Source organism: Bos indicus x Bos taurus, chromosome 12, assembly GCF_003369695.1.
Source record: "Bos indicus x Bos taurus breed Angus x Brahman F1 hybrid chromosome 12, Bos_hybrid_MaternalHap_v2.0, whole genome shotgun sequence".
NCBI lineage: Eukaryota > Metazoa > Chordata > Mammalia > Artiodactyla > Bovidae > Bos > Bos indicus x Bos taurus.
In genome coordinates, this window is record NC_040087.1 from 19,365,211 (window position 1) to 19,373,491 (window position 8,281).

General features: G+C 36.3%; 1 protein-coding gene across 6 annotated transcripts in view; it reads left to right on the forward strand.

Moving 5' to 3' along the window:
- The window catches only part of KCNRG (potassium channel regulator), a 105,164-nt gene extending 98,877 nt beyond the window's left edge, over positions 1 to 6,287 (forward strand). For 3 of the 6 annotated variants that reach the window (XR_003513726.1, XR_003513725.1, XR_003513724.1), the window contains exon 4: positions 2,691 to 5,797. The gene's annotated coding sequence lies outside the window, so the exon portion shown is untranslated. Of the gene's footprint in view, positions 1 to 2,690; positions 5,798 to 5,959 lie in introns of those variants that run through there. The other 3 variants (XR_003513727.1, XR_003513730.1, XR_003513728.1) reach the window with 3 other exon arrangements.
- The last annotated feature ends 1,994 nt before the right edge of the window (positions 6,288 to 8,281 follow it).

The following is an 8,281-nucleotide window of genomic DNA, read 5'->3' on the forward strand; positions in this document are numbered from 1 at the left end:
GTATAAATATTGTTGCCAGAAGAAAAGTTTGATATTACTTAAATCCAAATAATGGAGTTTCCAAAACAAACACTGATACATATCCTATAACTTGTAAAATTATAGTGGTTTAGTATAATTTACTAGTTATTTCAACATAGCAGGCTCTCAGTATGTTTGCTGATGATATGGTTAGAGAAGGGACACCTCAATTGATTTACCAAGTTCCTTGAATCTGTCAGTTAGCAACTCTCCCACCAAGAGATTAATGATATAGTCTGGTGTCAAAAAGCTGTCCATAAAATCTCCCTTAGTTTGTGTGGTGCGCTTTTGCAAAGTATTATTTTGTACTTCAAAAAGAACAGCCTCTTAAGTGCTAATTTTTTACAGACACAAAGGGAGAAAAATTGGTTCTTACCTTGTTTATACTGGCTAGCTATGAGTTTTAAGTAAGATTCTGTGATCTGACACCACCAGTAAAAAAGGTTTCTTGTGGAAATAACTGGCGACAATACCTACCTTGTAGGGTTGTTATGGTTTAGAAATCATGTATGTAAATGCCCAGTATAGTACAGGGCACACAGGCATTCAGTAAACAGTGGCTATTATAATAATACAATATATAATATTACTATGATTTCTTATGTCACATTACTATATATAGGGTGAATTGAAAAAACATGAAGTGCAGTCTACTTAAAAACATTCTAGACTTTCGGATAAAGATGGGGGAGTGAAGGCAGATCACAAAATCTTCCTCCCCAAATACCTGACAAAACAGTTTGTGCAAAAGAAAGAACAATAAAAACTCCTTTAAAAGCATTACCAGAAGTAGCAAGAAAAAGAAAATGTCTGCTACCTAAGCCAATGAAGGCCAAAGTAATACTGTCATTTCAAAATAAATAAATTTGGAACAGCAAGAAATGAAATAAGCATGGTTGGAAATCAGAATCACCAAAAACAGACTGGCAGCTGGAGCACATCCTCTAGTCAGTTCATCAAGATGATGGTGCCTCCTCTCCTCTCTCCTACGTCTCCCACATTTCCCTGCTCCTCACTTCAAACTCTGATTTTATTGATAAATAGACGCTCTCACAAGATAAACTCATCTTTCCCACACTGTACCTATCGACCTGCCTTCATCTGTACTCAAATAAACTGTCTTCTGTAAAGGGTTAGCGAGCCCTGCTCTTAAGTAAGGCAAGCCCCTCCACTAGTGTCCTGAAGCCCACCCGTTCTTACACAGTCAAGGATTGTGTCCCGTGACTATCCCCTCCATTTTCTGCATCCTCAGTTTCTCTCTCTCTATTTGATTATTCCAATCAGTACTTCCCTGGTGGCTCCGCGGTAAAGAATCCACCTGCAATGCAGGAGACACAGGTTCGATCCTTGTCAGGAAGATGCCCTGGAGAAGGAAATGGCAACGCATTCCAGTATTCCTGCCTGGGAAATCCCATGGACAGAGGAGCCCGGCGGGTCCAAGAGTCAGACACAGTTTAGCGACTAAACCACCACTTCCAAACATACTATACTACTTCCCCTTCTAAAAATACTATCACCCTAGATCTCATATCCCCCTCTGCTTTCATGGTGAGTAGGAGCCCATTTTTTTCTGCTGTGCCTTATAGTAGACTTTTAAAAGGTTGTTTGTACTTGCAGTTTCCACTTCCTCACTGTATATAATCTCTTCAATCCATTCTAATTAGATTATTGTGTCCATAGCTCCACCTAAACTGCTCTTGTTGAGATCACCAATCACCTTCTTGCCAGATCATGTTCTTCTTCCCAAATGTTTGGGACTCCCAGGCATGCATATTCCTCATCCCTCTTTTTTTCTTTATCAATTTTCATTCCCTGCCCCTCCCTGAGTCATCTTATTCAGTTTTTCTGGTTTTAAAATGTTGTTTGTCTGTGTTTTTAGGACTCCTTAAATTTGTATTCTATCCTTAATACCTTTGTTGAGCTCCAAACTCATATCCAACTCCCTTCCCAGGAACTCCACTCATATATCTAATAAGGACCTCAAAATTAATTCATTCAAAACAAACATGTTAGAGGTAGAGAATGGGCTTGTGGACACGGGGTGGGGAAGGAGAGGGTGGGATGAATTGAGAGTAGCCTTGACATATATAACTACCATGTGTAGAATAGGTAGCTTGTGGGAAATATCAGCTTGGTGCTCTGTGATGAGGGGTGCGTGGGGGTGGAGGGTATGGGGGTGGGGGTGGGAGGGAGGCTCAAGAGGGAGGGGATGTATGTATACTTAACAGCTGATTCATGTTGTTATACAGCAGAAACCAACATAACATTGTAAAGCAATTATCCTCCAGTCAAAAACTGAAGAAATTAAAAAACAAAAGCAAAGGAATACAAAGATTAATGAATGAGAGATCTGAATAGTCTGGCTAAAGGAAATAGATTTGGGGAAAATGATAAATTTTGCATTTGTTTGTATTTACATAGTAAATTGGCAATAACATACCCAAACATTGATTTTCTTTTTCCTCTCAGTTTACTTCTCCCTGAGTTTTCCCCATGTCAATAAATGGCGTTATTTTCATCCAGTTGCTCAAGACAGAAACCTAGAGGTCATCCTGAATTTCTCTCTGTTCCAGTTATTAGACTGTTAACTTTTAGCAATAAACCCTTCCCTACTCTGCTTTGTGCTGCTGTGGCTGGGCCTCTGCAAGCTACATTTTTACTTTTTTCAGCTGAATTCTTGCTATAGTCTGTAAGAGGCATTAGATAAAAGACTAAAAGTAAGAAGACAGAAAAAGAATGTGCTCCTCCTCGTTGACTCTCCATACCTGCCGGCATTGCCCACTGTAGACCTTCACCTGACAGCAGCAGTTAGCCCCAAATTTCAACCATCTTCCACTCTCCTGGAAGCAGCCTCAGCGTACCCTCTCAGAGCTACTAGTAAGTGGGCAACACCTCCTACCCCAGGCCAGGGTTCCAGCTCTGTGAGTCCCTGCTTCTGGTTCCTGTGCATTCATGCTCGAGCTAAGTCGCTTTAGTCGTGGCTGACTCTGTGCGACCCTATGGACTGTTCCCCCTCCAGCCTCCTCTGTCCATGGGGATTCTCCAGGCAAGAATACTGGATTGAGTTTCCATGTCCTTCTCCATGGGCTTTTCCCGACCTAGGGATCAAATCCGCATCTCTAACGTCTCTTGTGTTGACAGGTGGGTTCTTTACCTTAGCACCAACTGGGAAGCTGGGTTCTAGTAACTTCAGGTCTTCCTCGGTTAATCCAGGACTAGATGACTTCCTGAAGTTATTACTCTCTTATCTTAGTGCTCCCCTTTTCCTTTTTCGGTTAGACAACACTTGATCAATTTTTTATGCTCAATTTACTGTTGTTGAAATACTTAGCAAAAGGCCAGAGTGCCTCCTCTAAAGCAGTGATCCCCAACTTTTTTTGCGTCAGGGACCAGTTTTGTGGAAGATGATTTTTCCACAGACCAGGGGTGAGGGGTGGTTTGGGGATGATTCAAGTTTATTACATTTACTGTGCACTTTATTTCTATTATTACTACATCAACTCCACCTCAGATCATCAGGCATTAGATCCCAGAGGTTTGGGATGCCTGCTCTAAAGCACATATGGTCCCCCTCTCCTTGTCACAGAACAAAATTCAGCCTCCTCTCTCAGGCCTCCGGCCTCTTTTGTGACCTAGTGTGATTCTCTGATCTCATCTCTCACCAGTTTCTGATTTCTCATCTGGCTCTTATCATTCTGTCTTGAACACTCTGCATTTCCATGGGGCCTTTGCACTTGCTCTTCTCTGCCTCTGCATTGCCCAGGTCTTTGCCTAGCTCACTGCCTTGCTTCATTCACGTTTATTCTCAAGTGTCATCTCAGAGAGACCTGCTCTCACTGCATTATCTAAAATGCATGATTCCTGCCCACAACCCTCCCTTTCCTTACTTGGGTTTCTTATTATGATCATTACCTGATTTTGTTATATTTATTTCTCCCTTCCCTATTCTCAAGTAAAAGCTCCATTGCTTCATACTAAGGATGGGATGTGATCTCATTTACCACTGGTGCTGGCACTCAATACATTCCAGTTGACAAATGAATTTAATAGTGAATTGCAGTGAAAATGCAGAAGAAAAGTGGACCAAGGTAATTGCAAAGAAGATAGTATGCAACTGAGACAAAGACAACACAATATAGCTGGATTCCACTCCCTGAGTACATAATGCAACAAGTGAATCAGAAAAACCACTTAAAGATTAACAGAAGAGAATTTCCACAAAATTATGAAAGAACTGAATATGCAGAATAACATATTCAAAGAAAAAGGGACATAAATATTCGTTATCAAGATATATACTGGTTAAGCTATTAACAATGAAGAATGAAGGAAGAACTTCAGACCTCTAGGCTAGAAAACTAAGTAACATGTAAGAGGGAGGAAATCATGCTGGCCTTAGACTTCCTCTAAGCAATATTCAAAGCAAAAATGTTTGCAGTTTTAAGGCAAAGCCAGCAAGACCCCAAACTATGATATCTAAATAAGTGTCATTCGGAAATCGACTGAGAAAGGCAAATACAGCATCCATGAATCCCTGGTAGGAAAAAGAACAAAACTACTTATTGAAGAGCAGATAAGTGATGAATCAAAATTAGTAAGTAGGAATTAAGAATTGAGGTGTGTTGTGACCACTGGATTTTAAAATAGAGGTCATGACCAAATGACCAAAGGAAGTTAAAGTTACAAAACAGAAACATTAAAACCTTCACTTAAAATAATGACCAAAATAATACATTTTTTCACAGCAGTCAACTTGTGTCTCTAAATTGAAAACATACAGATAAAAAAGTCTCCAAACTCTTAATTTTTTAAACTGGATATTTTAGGAAATAAGATCTCTTGTTGCAAAGAAACAAATTTTCTGGAAGTTCAGCAGTTCCTTCAGTTTATCATAGTACTACCATATTCAAATAAGTTTAAATTTAATATTTAAAATATTTTAAAAGTGTACACATTCTCATCTTAAATAAGATTATTTATTTGTATAAGTGCATAGAAATATGCCTGCCATGATGATCACTTAATACTGATGGTAAAGTCTGGGATCTGAAGAGATTTAAAAATCTTCCTGTAACTTTCTGTATTGTTTGAATTATTTATAAAAGAACATGTATTGTTTTTATGAAACCAATAGAAACACTATCCTTAAAATACTATTATATACAACACTGCAAATACACTTAATACTACTGAACTGTACATTTTTAAATTGTTAAGATGGTAAATTTTACGTTATGTGTTTAACTGTATTTTTTTACCACAATTGAAAATAAAAAATATTGTTATAAAAGTTATGAAATAAAATTGGTCCAGCCATTATGGCTTTCCAGATGGATTTTGACTATCCAAAGTTCTCCCCAAATAAACTTTTCCACCAAACATTACTCCTCAAGTTATACCCTTCAAATAATACTATTTGCTTATATCTTATCTGATATAGTTTTAGAAACAGAGATCATTCACTGGCAGGTGTTGTTATATATATGCAAAATAAAAAGATGCATGTAAAAAGTAACTGTTGTATGACTATTAAATATCTTCGTGTTATAAGAATGTAAATATGTGTCATTTGATTTATGTATTTGGGAAGAAATCTTTTAATGATTTTTTTCTGATGGTTAAAATATATGCTCATTTTAGAAAATGCAAAAAAAAAATGGTAAAAATTACCATAATTACATACTATACTTTGGTATATTTTCCCCCAACCCTTGAGGAGAAATAGTTTTATAACCTAAAAGATTTATCTGTACATTAAATTAAACATTAGCATTTTTCTGTGGTATTCAGTATTTTAGTGGTTACAAAAATGCCATTAGATTGATGTACCTTGGTTTATCACTCCTTTACTATTGAATATTCAGATGGTCTCCCATCTAGAGATACTGTCATAAGCATACATAAATCTTCGATTTCATATGATTTTTTGTTTTTTCAGGATTGGTTCCTGTAAGTGAAACTACTGTATCAAAGATTTAGACATTTTTGACTCCAGAAAGGTAATATAGTAATAGATGGGTGTGTAAATTACATTCTTAGTAACAGTTATTAGCACTTATTTTCAGTCTCTGCCAATCTGATGGAAAGACTCTTTCTGTAATTTAGATAAAGTTGCATTTTGCTCATACACTCATATTAATAACTTTACCATTTTAGGGACTTACAGTTCTTTATAGAGCCTTGCCAAGATATTGAAGAAAATATATTTTGTTATTGGCTTTGGCAGCATTTAAGATAAATTATATTTTGAACACACAGAAAGGTGAGGAAAAAAGAACATAAAAAAGGATCCAAATTATTTTACTTAATAAAAAGATTGTATTTTTTTTTTTTTAGAAACAGGAAAGTTTTATTATGATCATTTAAGAAGCTTAATAGGTATATAAATTGATTTTCCATTATAGAAATGGAGAATACTGCTTCTTTTTACATTTCCATTAAATATATATGCAATTAATTATTTCTTGGGCATAAAGGAAGTTCAACACAGTACAAGAAAGGAGAAATTGTACAGGCCATATTCTGACCACAAAACAATGCTCTGTGATGACCTAGATGGCTGGGATTGGAGGTAGGGGTAGAGTGGAGGGAGGTCCAAGAGGGAAGAGACACATGTAGTCTTCAATTCTTAATGTAGTAGTAGAGCAATATTACTATCAACCAGCAACATCTTGTATTATGTTGTAAAATAAAAACTTGTATTTTATTTATGGAAATCATATTGAATTTATTGCTTAAGGTGCCATTTTTACTATAGAACTTTTCAGAATGCTTCGAAATACTTAGTCTATACGGTTAAGAAAAACATTCTCTGGATAACTACTTTGAAATAATTTCCACAACCCTGCCTTCATTCAAGAGGCCTAGAAACAGACTGGCTCACTTCCAGCTTCCTTACTTGTTATCTTTGCTATGAAGTCATTCTGTAGATAGGTTAATAAGCATTCTGGCAAACAGCAAAATTGCATCTGTAAAACTATATGGCACAGTTTGGCTGGGGTTGTTCCTCCTTCGGAACTGCATTACGTAATTTTAAAGTGTTTACTTAAGCTCCTTTGGGCTGCCTCCATGGTAGCTATGAAGTCACTGAGAATTAGGAACAGTTTGGAGCCTGATAACAAAGTCTATTAGTTTAATGTGAACACTGTCAATTTTTTTTTTATCATTGCCATATAAGGAAGTTTAAAAACAAAGATATTGATTATTTTACTTTTTAAAAGTGCTTGCTACTTCAAAAATTATGAAATATAACACAAAGCAATCATAAATGTATATTTGCTCATTACCTAAATGTGCTTATTTTAAAATCTGTACATCATGAATTCACAGTGTGATTTTGACCCAATAGAACTATAAATAATTATGCAAAATTACCTAAATGTATAGAGCACACCCCTTAGGAGAGTATGAATTATTAAAACAGCCTAAGCACTATTCCTTCTCTAAGTCATGAGGTTTTCTATGAGAACATCAAAGGTATATAAACTGTAATAATATCAGCTTTGGGAGAATTTAAAAAGATACCAGGTTATAAGAAAAGACTATTTTATCTTGATCAAATAGAGAAAGGTATTTTCAGTTCCTTAGAGAACTCTTAAGCTCCTTTACCAACCAAATAACAGTATGTCATGCAGTTCAGGCAGTAGGCATTGTAAAAGTGAAAGGAGCTATTCCAATTTTGTATGGTCATAATCAAGTTTTCTGTCACTTCAAGGAAACATGCAGATTCTTATACCTAAAACCTCAACCATCGCTTTAGAATTATACTGAGTTTTATGAATCAACAAGCCCAAGTAAAAAAGATCTTGATATCTAAAAATGTATAACCCTTTTTAAGAACTGTCATTCTGTCTTAATTATATAACATGAATTTATTATAAAATTACTTAATGGAATAATCTCCATAGCATTTTGCTTTTAAACTTTGAGAAGTCACTGATGGTCTTGCCAATGAGCCAGTAATGTCCAGTCAGGGACAGTTTAAGGAGGCAGTGGAAAACTTTTAGGACCTGATCATCTCTTTGAAAAGTGCAGCCACTGGGAGTGTCCTACCTAGCTTTGCAGAGACAGGAGTCTGTATATGGAGGCCTGACCTGGAGGGGAGGGGAATGGTCATGCAGGAGAAAAAGGGGGGAAGATTATGAGATTGCCCACTCAGACTGGCTCTCAGTTAGCTTTGCTGTAATGATGAAATACTTGGATTTTTATATTCCATTCTAATATCAAAAAAGGATATTTATTTGATATGTTTAAAGAGTTT